This window comes from Schistocerca americana, chromosome 2 (assembly GCF_021461395.2).
Source record: "Schistocerca americana isolate TAMUIC-IGC-003095 chromosome 2, iqSchAmer2.1, whole genome shotgun sequence".
Classification (NCBI taxonomy): domain Eukaryota; kingdom Metazoa; phylum Arthropoda; class Insecta; order Orthoptera; family Acrididae; genus Schistocerca; species Schistocerca americana.
The window spans coordinates 1,004,014,662-1,004,033,118 of NC_060120.1; the positions used below are offsets into that span (position 1 = coordinate 1,004,014,662).

General features: G+C 43.0%; 1 protein-coding gene and 1 non-coding gene across 2 annotated transcripts in view; both read right to left on the minus strand.

Annotated features, from left to right (window-relative positions):
- The window catches only part of LOC124596309 (histone acetyltransferase KAT6B-like), a 276,099-nt gene that overhangs the window by 232,078 nt on the left and 25,564 nt on the right, over positions 1-18,457 (minus strand). The window lies entirely within an intron of this gene.
- On the minus strand, positions 8,444-8,518 carry Trnas-cga. Its single transcript has one exon. It is a non-coding gene; the product is annotated as a tRNA-Ser (tRNA).

Sequence of the window (18,457 nt, forward strand, 5' to 3'; positions counted from 1 at the left end):
TTCGTCGGCCAAGTTAGGCGTTACTTGAAGCGCTGGCATCAAGTTGGCCTGATTATTACAAAATTACTAATAATTATAAAATCATTACTAGAGAAACATCAAATGTGCATGTTACGCCTTGTTCCTTACGCATCGGACGCAACAGTCTTTAAACAATTACCCTAGTTTTAGCATCCAATAAGCACAAGATTTGAAGAATATAAGTAGCTCTCGTTTTTGTCATCGAAGTGATTCTCAATACAAGCACTTAGTTAAAATTAGCTGTGATAGTACTGGAAAACAGGTGCCGAGTCCTTCACAATCGTTACCTTTGAATGTATGGGAAAGTAGATGTGTTCTTTTGACCCATCCTTTCAGAATGTTGAGTAACGCATCCCGAGAGTAACGCATCTCGAGAGAGAGAGAGAGTTTTGGAGCTTTCAACAATCATCACAAAATACAAACATAACACTAAAAGCCTATCTGCTAAAATGAGCGCAGCGTACTATAGTATGTGGACACTAATGTGGCACTTTTGGGTGGTGTTTTGAACTATGATGGCATCAGGTATCGTTAGACGTCGTGCCTGAACCACCAGGTTTACGGCACTGCCAACTGCAAGCAACTACGCGATAGCTGTCACCAAGTGCTTTGTATACTTCACTTTGCTTTGAGTGGGCAGCGTGGTTCGAAGTAAAATAGGTTTGCTTGATGGTCTCGCTCAAAGAACTGGACCCCAAAGAACATCTTATGGACGAACCAGAGCGCTAATTACGGGCAACAAACAGACAACACTCCAAAGACATTGTTGCTGTTGTTGCTGCTGCTGCTGCTGCTGCTGTAGTCTTCAGACCGAAGACTGGTTTGATGCATCTCTCCGTGCTACTCTATCCTGGGCAAGACTCTTTGATCTCCGAAAAACTACTAAAACCTACATCCATCGATCCCTTGATGCCGCAGAATGTTTACTATCAACCAACCCCTTCTTCTTCTTCTTCTTCTTCTTCTTCTTCTAGACAGGTAGTGTCACAAATTTATTTGCTTCCAATTCTACTCAGTGCCTCGTCGTTAGTTACGTGATCTATCCACCTAATCCTCAGCATTCTTCCATAGCACCACACTTCAAAAGCTTCTATACTCTTCCCGCCTATACTAAACTGTTTGTCGTCCATGTTTCACACCCATACATGGGTACACTCCATACAAACACTTTCAGAAGAGACTTCTCAACACTTAAATCTATATTAGACGTTTCTCTTTTTCAAAAATGCTTTTATTGCCACTGCTAGTCTACATTCTATATCCTCTGCACTTCGACCGTCATCAGTTATTTTGCTGCCCAAACCGCAAAACTCCTCCACTATCATAAGTGTCTACTCTCCTAATCTAATTCCCTCGGCATCAACTGATTTAATTCGACCACATTCCCTTTAACCTAGTTTTGCTTTTGTTGATGTTCATCTTGTATCCTCCTTTCAAGATACAGTCCATTCGGTTCAACTGCTCTTCAGAGTCTCTTGTTGTCTTTAAGAATTACAATACGCAAACCTCAAAGTTCCTCAAAGTTTTTATTTATTCTCCCTGATCTTTAAAGCCTATCCAAATTTTCCATTTTCCTTTGGTTTCCTTTACTGTTTGCTCAATATACAGATTCAATAACATCGGGGAAAGGCTACAACCCTGTCTCACTCCCTTCTCAACTACTGCTTCCCTGACATGTCCCTCGACTCTCATAACTGGCGACTGATTTCTGTACAAGTTGTAATAGCCTTTAACTCCCTGTTTTTCACCCCTGTTACCTTAAGGACTTCAGAGTATGGAAGTAGAGAAACAAATTCCGGCACACAGACCTTAATTGAAAACTGCCCCTGAAGATTAAAAGGAATGATACTATCAAAACGAGCACTACATGCAATTATTTGGTGAACCTGCGTCGCAGTTGTGTGTTCACGGGATCGTTTGGTCACATGAAGTATGTCAAACAGCGACAACAGGAAATATGAGCGGTGCTAGTCCGTTCGCTTCGAAAGGCGCCTGTGCCCTGGAAAGCGAGGAATGCGCCGGCCTCCAGCGCGCCACTCGCCAGCTGCTAATTGGCTTTCAAGAAGGGCACCGCCGAGCTACGCTGCACCAGTTGTCCCGCTCAGTGCACATATCACGCCATCTTGTACGGTGGCAAACGGTAGAAAAAGGAGTTAACACGCTTCCGAGACCCGGGAACGCGTAGTTAACATACCGATCAAAATACGAGCCGGTGTGTTGAGGCGGCGTCGCGTTCACAAGGGCGCGGTGGGAGGTCGTCACACGTGGGAGTTATCGCGCTCTCGGCCTCTGACCACAGCCCATAATGTCAGCGAAGCACACCTACGCCAAAACGCACCCGCTGTGCGCTGACGTCGGGGAAAACCTGCGAGCGCCAATTAATAACTCTGTTAGCAGACTCCTCGCAGCAGCCCCCACCCCCCTACCTGACAGTGGAGGAAAGTTCTAAAATTTTACCGCCAACAGCTGTTCCTTACGAGGAACTCAAACCGTAAGGATTGCAACTATACCCTCTGCAGCACATCGGCCTCTAGTATCCAAAACTTAGCAGGCTTATCTTATCAGGAGCGGCCGTGTACTGTGACGCAAACAGTTTGGCTTATCGAAACGACGCTGATACGGGAAACTTTTACAGAAATTTCTACAGAGTATGCATATTTACCGAGCACTGCTGAAGTCTGCTTTACTTGCGAATTGGTGGGTCGTATGTCGTGAGGGACGCACAGAACTTGGGTCTCTGCTCGATATTCTTCCCACTTGAGAAAACTGATTGCGTGTGCCCTCCCGTGAACTGGTCACTCAATGTAATCTCTCATAAGATTTCCAATACTGCTTACGCCTCCATTGAAACTACACTGTTTCTCAATCACGACATCTCAATTCAGGAGCAATTTTTGATAGAAAACGTTATGTAAATCCGCAAGTAAGGATTCCATACATGTATACCATATAGAGAATGTGTCCAAATTGCCAACGCGTTTGCCGTGCAATATTGTAAGGCTGTTAATTTCTTCCTGTTGTTCTTGGCGTCACAGAAAGAAATACAATTGCCCGCGAATTAATCAGTATTTACTTCGAGTAACAAGTGGTTAATGAACAGCTGATGACTGCAAAGAAATTAATGACAGCTAATTTTCTCCAAAGAGAACACTTTCCGCACATGGTGCCTCTTCATGTATATGAGCAATGGCTGAAATGCAGGCAGATGGTGGAAAAATTTGCCTTCTGATGCCTATGACTGAAAGTACAACCGATTTCTGGGGTCGTAATCACATTGCAGTTTGGAAGTAACCGAGTAATTTGCTCTTTTTCCATTAGAAATAACACGCCTCGCCATCTTACACTTCCTGTGATCAATGACTAACAACAAAGCGTCATATTTCGCCTTTCATTCGCAAGATTTAAATCGCTTGGCATTTTTCTGGGTTCGTGAAACGGCACATATGATCGCTCTATTCATCCCCTTCCTCTATGCTGCTGACAGTTAGCAACATGTGTTGACTGCACCCAAAATCGACATATCAGCCACCCTGCTATCCAACTCATAGTTTTAACTTCTCTTATAAGTAACATCGTGTGTGTGTGTGTGTGTGTGTGTGTGTGTGTGTGTGTGTGTGTGTGTGTGTACGAGAGAGAGAGAGAGAGAGAGAGAGAGAGAGAGAGAGAGAGAGCGTACAGGTAATTCTACAATCACAGACGATGTGGCACAGAACAAAAATACAGTCTGAGAAGTTCGATGTCCGTCGATTGCAGAAGCAAGACCAATTTCCGTCTCGTGATTTTTTTTACGACGTTCCTCAAAGCAATGGCGCATTACTGTAGTCACCCGCTCTAAAGTGCTATAATATTCGTTTGCATTAATACTTTTTCGCACTACATTTTTTCTTAACACATTTTTTTTCTTGCGCTAGGCCTCAATAGGCAATAAATCAATTATAGCACAGAGTTCGCTGGCATTACAAGCCAAGTTCAGTTTTCATTAAGTCTGTCTTCTCTTCATAGAACTAAGTGGACCCTGCTTTACTTTCTTCAAAGAACAAATCGTTTTATTTGCATCGTTCACTGCTGCAATAACAATTCCAAACTATCTATATATTCTTTGCATTACTCGTGGTAGCTCACAGGCCTCAGCGCTACGAAGAAGAAAGTCGTCTATAGCAATGTGTTTTTACAAAAGAGGAAAATTTACATAACGATCCGTAACATTTAGGTACTTTCATAAAATCACACTTAAGATAACGTGAGTGACCAGACCATTATTAGGCATTATTTAAGACGCTTGCTTTTTAATTCTGTTGATGTAACTTTCGGTTGTTTACGTTGTTCATTGTAAGGATTTGAAATGCAATTAGTACTGCACGGATTTTAATGACATCGAAGTTGGAAGGCACAGTTGTACTTGCGTGTATATCAAACAACGTATCTGCTTCAAACGATAGTCGAGAAATATGAACGTAGTAACTTAATTGTGTGACGTGATCGTTGTGAAGGTGGATATCCGGTAACTGTATCAGCTACATGGCTATTACGCTGTCAAAACATGCCACAGTAAACGGGGTCTTTAACACGTGCTAGCGTGGCGACTCTTGACCCTACGATGGTCCGTGTAAACGCTACAGTTGTATGAAATGTATATACCAGAGTCTGTCCAGCAGTAGGAAGTTAAATTGTGGGTTGCACCTGAACAGCACAAGGAACAACACAGGATAATTTGCCCCTGACCTACATTAAATTTCAGACAGTTTAGAAATGTCTTATTCAGTGGGTGGGATAAGAAGCTGTTTCCGGTAACCCACCCCTAGTTTCTGTTAATATTTTTCCGAAGTGCAATTGTCACTGTTGAGTGGAACTTCGAGTTCCATGGACTACATAATCTACAGCACCCGGAAAGAATGAACAGTTTTGTATAACCTAGGGTAGAAAAAGTACAATCTATTTTTAGGATTCACGCGCTCGCCATCCCTCAATTCTTCGAAGACGCAGCATTATTATCGCCATACGGAGAGTTAAGTGAGGCTTTTCCTACTGTAGTTTTATTTTTAGTTCGCCAGATGTAAAAAAAAATGTACGAAATATTCATTACCATTCAAGCAAACTGGAAGGAAACGTTTATCCGAAATTCTGATTACATTTTAATACACCGCTGTTTCGATCAATGAAATCCCTTCTACAGAGGCCCAAGACCGTGTTTTAAAAAGCGAATAGTTGGGGCAGTTGTGGTAATCGTACTGGTCTGACGCGGCGTCTCACAAAGACATGCCTGTGTGCATTCGGTTCGTCGGTTCGTGATGTGTGTGTCGGGCGGTGTGTCATCTACCACAGTTGAAAGATGCGAGACGCACGGCCGCGACTACGACATGCAGCCACCAACAACGCGACGCCTCGACCGCAAGTGATTTTAAAACTTGACAAAACAACCCTGTTTATGGACCAATGTTTCGGACGCTGCTTCAGGTGGCCTTCGTCTGGAAACACACACACACACACACACACACACACACACACACACAAGCGTTTACAACAGTGGCCGACACACTGGTCTTTAAATCAATTTGATGACGCGGTTACACATCTGGAATGTTATACTGTGCAGTTCTGAAAGGTATTTCCACTTTGCGTTCTGAATGACACCACAACCTAATATCTCTCTCTCTCTCTCTCTCTCTCTCTCTCTCTCTCTGTGTGTGTGTGTGTGTGTGTGTGTGTGTAACAAACAGATACGTGGAGCGAATAGTTATAACACAGGAACAGAGAGAAATTCTGTGACTGGCTGTTCGTCCAAATGTGAAAAACCTTCTAGTTACTTATTATTAACCTGGACGCCTTACCACTGCATGACGTGGATAAATGAAGGCCAATGCACATAAACATGACCAAAGGACGATGAAAACAATTGTAGCAAACTTCTGGGGCTGCTATGTAACCTGAGTGTTCGGGGCTAATAAGGTAACAGTATGAAACGAGGAAGATACGTAACTACGTAGATTTGTCGCGAGGATCCTATGAAAGTGCAATGCACTTACACTAAGTGCGCTGGACAGCAGTGGAGGAAATTCGAAAACGCGGAACTGCGGTTCTAACAACTTAGTAGAGCTCGCTGTAAAGTATACCACAGATGTTCAGGTAACTTAACGCGAATAGTTGAAAAAAGGTGGCGTTCTCGCTGATCCCTATCGGATCAGTTTACGTCGTGGGGTTAGAGAGAACAAGACGGAGGCAGCGGCGCGTACGTAGGTAGGCATGCACTTTTCCCGCGCTCCATTCGCGGATATAAGAAGGCCGAAAGTGACTTGTACTGATAGTACAATGGCTTGTAAATTATGTATGTAGATGTAGCGCGTGATGTGACTCAATCCGCTGCTCAGCACTAAGTACTTCCTCGGTGTGTATTATTTCCATTTGGCAACGTCTCAAACTACATCCGGTCCGCGCGCTCTCATCCGGTAAGCTGCGGTAGTCGGTAGCTGTCGCTGCAAGTCGAGCAATCGATACGGCGCCGGACACGGCAGCCGGCAGCGTCGGCAATGTGGCAACGAGGCGGACCCGGCGCGGCGGCCGCGCTCTGACTCACGGCCGCCCCGACAGCGGCGCTGCGCTGCTAGGCCAGCAACGTGCGCCGACGAGTAGCGTCCCGCGGCGTCAATTCATCGCTGCCAGGCGCGCGTGCTCGCCGCGCCACGCTGCGGACGGCGCCGCTTGCTTTTCAATCCTTTCTGTACCTCAGTCGGGGAGTTTCACGTATCAGCCAGCACTGTCTGAATTTAATTGTTCTGGATTCCCCATGTTTATATTAAACAAAGAGAAAAGTTCATAGTCGTGGTGTACGGCAATACACGCCCGTACGAAAACATGAAGCAGAACCACAATCGAGAAGGTACATGATCTTCTTCTTCTTCACTCGAATTTTCAACAACCAAAGCACCATATGCACGCATCCTTCGTAACGAATGATCAGTATGCGTGTGGTCATTATTTCGCGTATCCATACCGGAGTATGAGAGAGAGAGAGAGAGAGAGAGAGAGAGAGAGAGAGAGAGAGAGGGAAGTGTGTGTGTGTGTGTGTGTGTGTGTGTGTGTGTGTGTGTGTGTGTGTGTGTGTTTGATGCTACTTTATGGCGGAAAACAACTGAGGTCGTAAGCGCCCGTGTCATAACTTAACTTGGTCAATTACCGGATGAAGTTGAAGTCGATAATACAGCCTAATCGACTGGATTAGAGGGATGACTTAAAACTGTCACTTCCCCTTTGAGGAAGATGCGCAAACGGCTGAAACATTTCCTTCGCCGTATTACTACGACGAATAAAAAGTAAAACATAATCTACAGCTCGTGTCGCATCTGCTAAAAAATGTGACAATTCAGATGGCACACATGCATTAAAACGTAAACGGTTATAAAATAGAAATTTGGTCAGAAAATGGCATACTGTCAATGATTGCTTGCAGTAAGCACACAGTGGTTGAGGTCTCCACTTCAATGACGCTGACAAACGACAGTGGCCAACATGCATTCGACCTAAAAGCATCTCCACGCGACGAGAGGAGCGAGAGTCGTGCAAGCCGTTGTTAGATGCTTAATTTCCCGGAGTTTCTTCCTATACAGAGAAGACCTGTGTTCATTCAAGACGCCACAGGGGCACAAATTTCTTACGTGAAGCAACACAGGGATCATCTAAAGGGACAGAATGGCTAGAAGGCTTTGGTAGTCGTACCGCAGTCTTGGAAGTAGTATCGGCAGTTCCATTCCCCCACACTCCGACATGACCAAAGACCCATATGAGCATCATGTTGGCTAGATCACACGCGAGCGAGTGGAGGCATTCGTGGATTCGTTGTACTAAGGAGTAGTATGTGGCTCTGTTCCGCTCCTTGACACCCCATAAGTTTTAATTCCCACAAGCTGCATCAATGATCGCGAATCGAACAGTAACCTAGAAAGTGAAGAATAAATTACTTTCGTCTATGATCACTAACTTTTTAGGTCCTAAGACTACCAGTATCGGTCAGCAATGACCATTTTTAGATGTTTTAAAAAGATGCCGTAATATAGTGGAGCCATAGTGGCATCGTCAAAAGATAAACACAAAATCAGCTCAGCATTGTCACACATGTATATACAATATACTGGAGCCATTTTTTTCGAAATGAATCAGTCACTTGTGGAACTCTAGCACAATATTTACAACTCGGGCTTCTTGATCATTTCACGGCGTCATGAGACTTCATGTGCCATTGGCCTTCGATGGTGCGTGCACCTTCACGGCTGCATTTTCTGATATCAGCAACAAGTAAACACCCCCCCCCCCTCCTTTCTTTCTTTCTTTCACTCACCACGAGGAATAAAACCATTTCCTCCGTATACACAAACAACTCGCATCAACACTGCCGTGTAAAAAAAGTCCGCTGTTTTGAAACTTCCTGGCAGTGCCGGGCCGAGACTCGAACTCGGGACCTTTGCCTTTCGCGGGCAAGTGCTCTACCAACTGAGCTACCCAAGCACGATTCACGCCCCCTCCTCACAGCTTTACTTCTGCCAGTATCTCGTCTCCTACCTTCCAAACTTTATCATATAATACCCGTAAAATAATTATGGTAGGTCAAATTATAAAAAAGATAGACTGCTCTTCAACATGTAGTGGAAATGCTAAATCGTAGACAGGCACAACGAAAAGACTGCTGAACAAGTTTGTTATGTTTTCGAATTTAGATTGGCAGAAAGCTATCTTGTTCGTCAGTCTTTTCGTTGTGCCTGTCTGCGATTTAGCCTCTCCCCTATATGGAGTGTAGCGGTCTCTCGTTTTCGTAATATTGTCGTTATTCCACCCTGGATTTTCCACTGTTTGATAATTAAATGACTTTATCTGCCATTTTATTTCAAGAATGTGATACAATCTGATTAATTATCAATGAATAACTGGCTTTTAACAATCAGATTTAAATATTCTGAAATTTCTACTGTCGTCGCCTAAATTACTTCGCACGAAATTACAATAATTTCGTATTTTCGAAAACATTATTGGAAGTATCAGGATTCAAACATGATTTTTGAAAATAATTATAACAATGTAGATCGCAAGGCAGATTTATTCAAAGGTGACCCGTTTCGATCATTACATGACCGCTGAATGGCGGTAGTCATCTGCTACTGTCATTCAGTGCTTCCTGCTCCATACACAGTCGTTGCTCATCAAAATGGCTAGGTCTGAAGACGATCTTGTAATGATCGAAACCGGTCACCTTCAGGTAACTGTGCTCTGCGTTCTATACTCTTAGAATTATTTTCAAACACAGTAATGTCTGTTTCTCGTAGGCCACATGGTTAAGTACGTCATTGTCCTTCCATCCATTCAAAGTGAATTAGCACAGTAAAACTTCACGTGGAGGCATGTTACACAAAAATTAGTATTCTTGTATCGTAACAACGTCTTACGTGCGAATTACCTCTTCACTTCCGGTAGAATTTTCTGATTTTTATTTCTACATCATTTTTTAAATCTCTATAGCAGACTTACCTCAGCTAGATATAAACACCAGATTTATGTACAAGCTCACTACCGACCTACGCTGCACATTATCACATTGCAATGAAGTGCTAACAATAAAAATATATTCCTGACGCTTCCGACGCTACCATCCCAGAAATCACCTTGAAATCTTATTGACCAATCCCCAAGCTGATTATTATTTTACAAATCCATATCTGATAAAGCGTTAGTGACCCGGTTACGTATGATAACCTGAATATTAATAATTATGAGATTCCTCAACGTAAGTGTCCATATTTGCTATACAACATAATATTTCTGTACGCGAAAACGTTTCTCCGTAAGTGATTTTGATTCTTAAAAATCTTAGAAGCTAACACATGATGGAGCCACACACGCGTGTATGAAAATGCTGAATGCAGTTATCACTGTCCCCGTGTTGAGCTGAGGGGATAATGCTATTTCTTATAGACGGGTGGGAACTCATCTATTATTGCGCAATCGACCACAGCCACGTAACGATGTGATAATACGATGATGGCGGTGGGGAGCGGGGGCAAGCCACAGCTTAGATCGAGGGTGGTCGAGCACATTGATCTCACTCGAGAGGGGAAACGCCCCAGCCAAGTGTCACAAGCTAATGAGATGACGCCAGAAGGTACGAAATCAGTTACGGAATGAGTTAGTTCTAGTTGAGCGCGCAATTACGGTCAAACAGTTACAACTGCATTGGCGATCTCAGCTAAGAATCACTTATTTGAACGGTAATCAATGAGTTGGCAGGCTGTGTTCCTCTTTGGAAATAATTTCGTCCCGATTAACGATTTTTGGACCATTCCAATAAAATTGTCTCCAGTGGAGGGCTATGTTACAAGGTTCCCTAACTGATGTTATTACTTCCCTCAAAGGATATTGAGTAGCTGCCCTTATGTGTGTACGTTCGCCTCCTCGAATAATACTGTATTTTTGGATAAAACGATTGTCATTCTGCCTTGCCAAAACATCAAAATATTTAAAAACGTTAAATTCAGCACGTACAGATGACGGAGAAAGCTTAAAGTTCAGTATACTTATTTGATCACAGCAGTTTATTAACTTGCCGACAATGTTACAAGTTCTAGCAGTTTTGTGTGGCAGTCACACAAACACTAGCTCTGGGGAATTTCATACAGCATACTGTAACACTCAGAAATGCCTCCTTACAAATTAACAGTGAACCGTGTCTTTCCGCTGCACAGAATTAGTGACAAAGAGAACTAATCAAACGTAAGTGGCACTTTTAAATGCTGTCATCTCGCGAACAACTCTCAATAAGAAACACTCGACTGTTCGTTGGAGAGAGAGAAAGAGAGAGAGAGAGAGAGAGAGAGAGAGAGAGAGAGAGAGAGAGAGAGAGAGAGAGAGAGGGGGGGGGGGGGGGGGGGGCAGCAACCCATGCCCACAGCAAGTGACCTGTGTGTATTATCGTCACTGCCGACAAACTACGGTCCCGTCGGATCAATGCTCGGTACGTTCGAACATACAAATCATTCATACCGAGTATTAGCTTCAAACTGCACTGCTGTTGGTCGTAACTTCCATTTATGATTTATTTGTAATAATAAATTCGATCAAATGGTTCAAATGGCTTTAAGCACTATGGGACTTGGCATCTGAGGTCATTAGTCCCCTAGACTTAGAACTACTTGAACCTAAACTAACCTAAGGACATCACACACATCCATGCCCGAGGCAGGATTCGAACCTGCGACCGTAGCAGCAGCGCGGTTCCGGACTGACGCGCCTACAACCGCTCGGCCACTCCGGCCGGCCCGGCCAGTATACCTTCGAAGAACGTTATAATTACGATCATTGGGGACGGGCGATGTTCACATAAAATTTTATAGAAATCTGTCAATGTCCAGAAGTTAGGCGAGTTGACGCAGAAAGACCCATAGCGAAGTTCACTGCACAGTTATACTTCGCACAAGGAAACAATTCAAGCGTACACTGATCGAGTAAGGACATCGGTATGTGATGCAACTGCAGACTAATTCATGGTCTTATTAGCAAAATAATGAACCAAAGCACAGGAAATCCTTTGTTCCGACAATGACCGTTGTAGCACAACGCTAATATCGCGTAAGAGGATATCTCATACCCCTACTCACCACATGCAAATCTTACGTCCGTTGTACGGTCTTATTTGAATATTCTTCTTCCACACAAGCTTGCGGGCGGCAGCAGCAGTTCGCTATTTGCATGCTCCCCCCTCTGACGGTGTTTCCCCAACAGATGCAAATGATAAAAAATATTTGCATGAAACTGCTCTTCTATACGAACAATAGCAACGCCGCCTTCATGACAGAATATCCTGATATCCGAGAATCATTACCTTCGTTTATGGAATATCATTTAATTTTTCCGTGCTCCTGAACCTGAACACGAGATGAAATTAAATTCACATAAGGCAGATAACTCACGTAAGGCAGACAATCTCTCTCTCTCTCTCTCTCTCTCTCTCTCTCACACACACACACACACACACACACACACACACACACACACAAAAGTGACACACCTGGTACAAGTAGGTAGTGCCTTGCTTTCATGCCTGACGATGCTGTATGTAACACTTAGTGCACTGTGTACGTTTCTTCGTTTGCATCATAACAAACAGCCCTTCTCATTAGCTGTTATGTATAAACCAGGATTTCATTCTGAGGGTGACTTCATATACATTATGTTGTCAAATACGGCAAGGCACGCACCTGAACGCGAGTCGACTCTGCTTCCATGTACCTTGTCTGTAACAGTGTCTAGTACTAACTTGTAACATTCACTCAGATTACCTAACGAAATGTTCCTGCATTACACCATAATGCTTGCGGATACCTGAAAATTGGACAGCTAACGGTCTTGGCGATATGCTACTGAAATGAAATGATCGTATGGCATTTACTGGCCGGGATATCTCCTTCGGGGTTCCGCAGCCGAATTGCAAGTCTTTTTAGTTGAAGCCACTTCGGCCACTTGCGTGTCAATGACGATGAATATGATGGTCACACAACACTCAGTCCCCTGCCAGGAATCGAACCCGGCCCCCCTTGCGTGGTAGGCGGTAACGCTGCCGCTACGCTACGGAGGCGGACTGATATGGTACTAAGTCGTCATGTCAAATCTATGTAAGTGCAATCGTATGCAGATCAAAACACTTACGGACGTCAGGCCAATGCAGGGATGTAGCCCTGGTACCAATCAACCAAATAACGAGCAATAAGAAAAGGTACTGTAATTTAATATAACCATACTTATTTTGTGACGAAGGAGATTTGCACTTACTGAAGGCTAGGCCTTACACTGTGTTTATGTATCATGATCATTAAACTACCACATTTTAAAATGAAAAGATCAGCATGCTGAAAACCTAATACAACGACGTCGCGTGCGTTTTGTACGGCTTGCAATAATGACAAACCCATTCCTCGGAACTGGAACGCCGGTGTGTTAGCGTCGGGTAAACGTGACTACTACTTCGCTCCCTCCCCTCCCACCACAGAGAGTTAATGGACGATGACGCTTGGGTTCGCTGCGACCATGAAGCGTGACCAAGGACGCGGAGGAGTGAGTTCTCTTTTTTCCTCCTTGCGGTACGCCCGGTAGCCACAAACCGAAAAGGCTCTGTCTGTACAAACGCTGTACAACATATAAGGTATACTTGGATGAAGTGACTTTGTCCCAGTTTCGTGTCCTTGCTATTTTATCGTTCTCCTACAACGAATAAGCTTTTACAGCATCAGCTTAATATGTTACTTGCATTTTTTCCTCTTTTTCCCCTCTTTTTTACGATACGGGTTTCATAACCAGTGCAATGGGTGGGTCCAACTAAATAAATGAATGTTTCATATTTTATGCTTGAGAACAATGCGAACTGAAGAATTAGTACGGCGTTGTTGGCTGAGAGACACCGCGGGGTTGTTTAGCCATCTAATCGAAAAGGGTTTTCTTTCACTGCAATGTCGAGCTGGATCCTATGAGCGTCTACTGCATTTAGGTCATTAATCGATTTGAGTAGACTGTGGAATCATGTTTACGGTTTATAATTAGAAATGGGGCAGAGTGAACCCCTTGAACTCTCCTACATTACTTCAGTGACAGCCGGGATTAACGGCCCTATTCGATAAACTGAACCCTACCAACGGTGTCACATACCCTCGCATAGTTGAGGCACTGCAGAGAGGTCTGGATTTTTATCGAGGACATCGGCGAAGTCTGATGATCAGGCACTTTAGGCCACTCCATCTCCTCTACACTAACGGGATATACACTGACGATGAAAATTTCTTCCATCGTCATGATTCTGAAGGGCGACAGCAGAGTCGAGCGCAGCCTCCGTAAAGCGTGCACCAGTGGCCGCGGCTACGGAGGCGGATATCACGATCTAACAGTCTTAACAAGTACTTACGAACTCGAGTTCTAACTCCCTCCATAGGTCGAAAAGACTATGTAGCGACAGTATTTGGTTACACGCATTCTTTCACGCGTAAGGATGATTACAACATCGGGGCCAACAAAACGAGTGAAAATGCGATGAACTACTTCTTGATCAGGTTTTTCGAAGTAATATACAATTTGTTCCTTATAACAGTAGCATTTTTTAGTTTTTTCTTCGTTCATAGCGTAGTACTATGGGCCACAAAGAGACATGGGGTCAGAGACAGATACAATCTATACAACCCGTATATACTAATTATTTCAATAAATAATTCTTATGGCTTATTGATGGCTGCATCTGTAAACCACGTTGACACAATTCAATAGTATCCCTGTCTTTTCTTAATCTGGAAGGACGTATCACTGCTGTCAACTTGATGCTGCGTCTTCAAAGACCATTTTTAGTTCGCATCAGTACCGCACCGACAAGGAGTTCTTTCCGTAAAAACGAGAAACTTTGACTCCTGGGGACTGGAGCTACTCAACATACAGTTTTCCAAAAATATTAAATATGCAACTAATAAATAACGCCCACTTAAGGGGCTCCGGAAAGGCTCAAAATCAAGAAAAGTTCAATTTTTACTTTTTTGCGTTTTCTGAATCTGCAGACTATTACCTTTTAATAGATATATAATTTATTCAATTCCGAAGACTACAACTATTTTTAAATTTTTTTGAAATGTGTTCTACATGGGCGTGACCCACTGTGGCGCTGTTAAACTGCTGTCAAATGGTATTATTAACGTCCGTGTTCATCAGGTACATTTTAGTGATGTGAGATAAAGTATGTGTTGTGGCTAACCTGTGATGGTTCAATATATATCGCTGGTGTGATTGTCGATTGTTTCATGTTCATTTACTCTGTCGTTATCTCGAAAATATTCGTAATTAATTCTGTTTCTCGAGTCTCTGTTTTGTTGAAGTATAATAATGAGTGAAAGTAAAGTTATTAGAAATCCTCTGAAGGCTTTTAAGAAAAGGAGAAATGTTGGAAAGCCAAACGTATGTGTTATTACTGTAAAGAATAAAGACGATAACCAAGTGAGTGAACCTAACCTCTCAAGTACACCTGCCCATAGCAGTCAAGGTGGGACAGAAAATACTTCACAGAAGAAGCTTGGTTCAATGAATGAAAACTATGAATGTTTTATGGGCGAATCGGATGTGAATGAAATATTTGATATGTCGGTTCTCAAAGGAATTTTTTCAAACTGTGTAAGATGTATTCATTGTAGTGAAGTTGGTCTGGAACTCTCCATAATAAAGCACGTAGGACTTGCTAGTGAAATACAACTGAAATGCGATAAGTGTTCATACATGACCACCTTTTGGAACAGTGTTGCAGTAACTGCAACTGAAGAAAATGGTAGCAAAATCTACGAACACAACAACGAGCGATGCTTGCTTTAGACAAGGAACGCCTTCGGGCTGCAGACAGGGCTGTAAAGAGTCTAGAAATACAAGCAAGAGTAAACAGGAGGAGGAACAAGAGGAAGCTGGAGGAGTAGTTTGCAGAGGATGAAGATAATCCATCCTATGGACCTGGAATGCACTAAAAAGTTAATCCAATCTTTGTCGCTCGATTCCCAAAACTTTTATTTTCTCATACTAATTACATGTTTTCTAAGGATCTTCCAAACATATTTGTTTCAAACTTTCAGTAAATGTTACACAGTACCTTCTGCATAATTTAACACAGCCTTTTTCCAAAAAACTGTATATTTTTGAATATATAAATAAAAAATTGCAAAAAAATGTTGTGAATATTCATTACAATTGAAAAAAAAAATCATCTTTAATAACTGAACTAAAATTTTGTAAAATCCCTGTGTTAAGTTGTAGCCCATTTTCCAATAAATAATCTGTAAAAAGTTCAATTTCCTACCTCAAATACTTTGTGAGGAAAGATGTAATTTATAAGCGTTATTTTAAGATTGCAAGTATAGGGCGTTCCGGAGCCCCTTAACTACATTCTGTAACCGTGGAAGCACGACCAGCTTTAGAGCAGCCACCAGCGCAAAATAGAAACGAGCGAACAGGTATTGTGTTGTAAAGCGAACGTCGCAGGCGTTCAAATGGCTCTGAGCACTATGGCACTTAACTTCTGAGGTCATCAGTCCCCTAGAACTTAGAACTAATTAATCCTAACTAACCCAAGGACATCATACACAACCATACCCGAGTCAGGATTCGAACTTGCGACCGTAGCGGTCGCGCGGTGCCAGACTGTAGCGTCTAGAACCGCTCGGCCACACAGGCCGGCACAGGCGTTCACACAATCTCAAATGCGACACTTTGGAGTCGACGGTAAGCACAATCACTAACACAAGTTCATGCAGCCCAGTCTACGAAGGCCGAAAACGGTCGAATAATGGAGAAAATTCGTGCAGTCGAAAATTTTTGCATTGTGGTAAGATGGAGTGCTACAAACAACATAAAAATCCTGACCGCTGTGGTGCGACAGCGGGGGTCGAGGGATGTGGGGTGTTTAAAGGTCTTGAAAAAGAGTACAACCGCGGCTTCTTGGGAAAACCTCACCCAATCCAAATTTAAACTACATCAACCTACAAAAGTCATTCATTTTTTCTCTAGGATTAATGGTATCCGCGTTCCAAGGCACGAAAGAATCCTGATGATTAAAATAGTCAATAGAACGAAAAACCATTCCGAGTTGCGAATTTTTACTTTTTTATTCATTAGATAACTATAATGTTACTTAAAATCCGGTTTGATTGCAAATTTTTTTTATTCACATGACCGGTTTCGGTTCATTCAGAACCATCTTCAGATCTGATATTTCAGTTACAGGAGTAACCCGTCCAAATCCAGCAACTTTCACATGCTACGTCACAAAATTTTTTTATATTTATATTTTTTATAAAAAAAAAATTATGTAACGTAGCATGTGAAAGTTGCTGGATTTGGACGGGTTACTCCTGTAACTGAAATATCAGATCTGAAAATGGTTCTGAATGAACCGAAACCGGCCATATGAATAAAAAAATTTGCAACCAAGACGGATTTTAAGTAACATTATAAAATCACTGACTGCTGTTATCCTATAAGACATTAGATAACTAGTTTCGGGGCGAAACCCACTTTGGGTCTCGGCCCGAAAAGTCATCGAATGAATAAAAAAGTAAAAATTTGCAACTTGAACTGGTTTTTCGTTCTACGGGTTAACAGAAGTTGCTGACCCAAGGTACTCCAGCTCGAAGGTAGTTCGGATTAATAACAAAGACTAAATATGTCTACCACGTCCAAGAACAGTGCCGTCCGGGGAGGGTAACTTCCTCCACCACAAGCGCTGTTCAGTGTTCAGTTTACAGACAGACAACACTTCTCAGCATTTCCTGTCCATTTCTGTTATGTGAGTTGACAAAGTAACTTGACTGCGTCGAATTTGAAGCGAGTATTTATTTGCAGTTGCTAAGCGAGATTTTATGTAAAACACTCCCCAAAAAAGTGTAATTATGTCAGCGATCTATGTAGTGTTGGCGGGAAAGGGATTCGAATGGTAAATTTCGACCCTCGCTACCTTCAATCGTTGACAGCATATTGGAAATGAGCGTTTGGCGTCATTGGCCGGGAGGCCCCTCGCGGGGCAGGTCCGGCCGCCATATCGCAGGTCTTATTACATTCGGCGCCACATTGGGCGACCTGCACGCCGGATGGGGATGAAATGATGATGAACACAACACAACACCCAGTCCCTGAGCGGAGAAAATCTCCGACCCAGCCAGGAATCGAACCCGGGCCCAGAGGACGGCAATCCGTCACGCTGACCACTCAGCTACTGGGGCGGACACAGCATATTGTAAGGCCATATATAACCGTGTTGTAGTCACTTGGTGGTGAATTAATGAATGACCATAAAGTTACTGTACTTCTCTCGCCATTAATGATGTTACCGAAAGGCTCCGTAAATCTCTTCAATTTATGAACTGCCGGTATTTGTATATGTGCTGCACTGTGAGGAGCGACATACTACACATCCACAGAATACCTTACAGGGTGAAATGGAACTAATCATGTTCTAGTCTAGAACAGTACTCTGCTGTAATGCATTGCTCGACTTTCCTGAAGTTCCGAAACAAGTGACTTACTTCTGACACAGAGCGAGCAAATTTCAGCTTCTGGGCCTCTTCAGATGTTGGAGAATGTGAGGCTGATGTGATGCTTCTAATAGAACACATGCTATAAAAAGTATTAAACTTGCTGATGGCGGAGAAAACGAAATCGACATTGTCTATACATACTGACAATACGTTACACTTGGGGTAGGCTCTTCAGTGTGTTACCAGAGCTGAGTTTTAAACTGAATTAGCGCTCACTGTGGGGTAAGTCACCTTTCATGGAAGAATGCTATACCTGTCGTACAAGATGAATAAGAATCAGTTTCCCCTCTATCAGCGTCGAATTCTGTGCTGAGGTTTATTTAGAATCCATTCAATAGCGTCCCTTGCGCTAGTGTTATTAA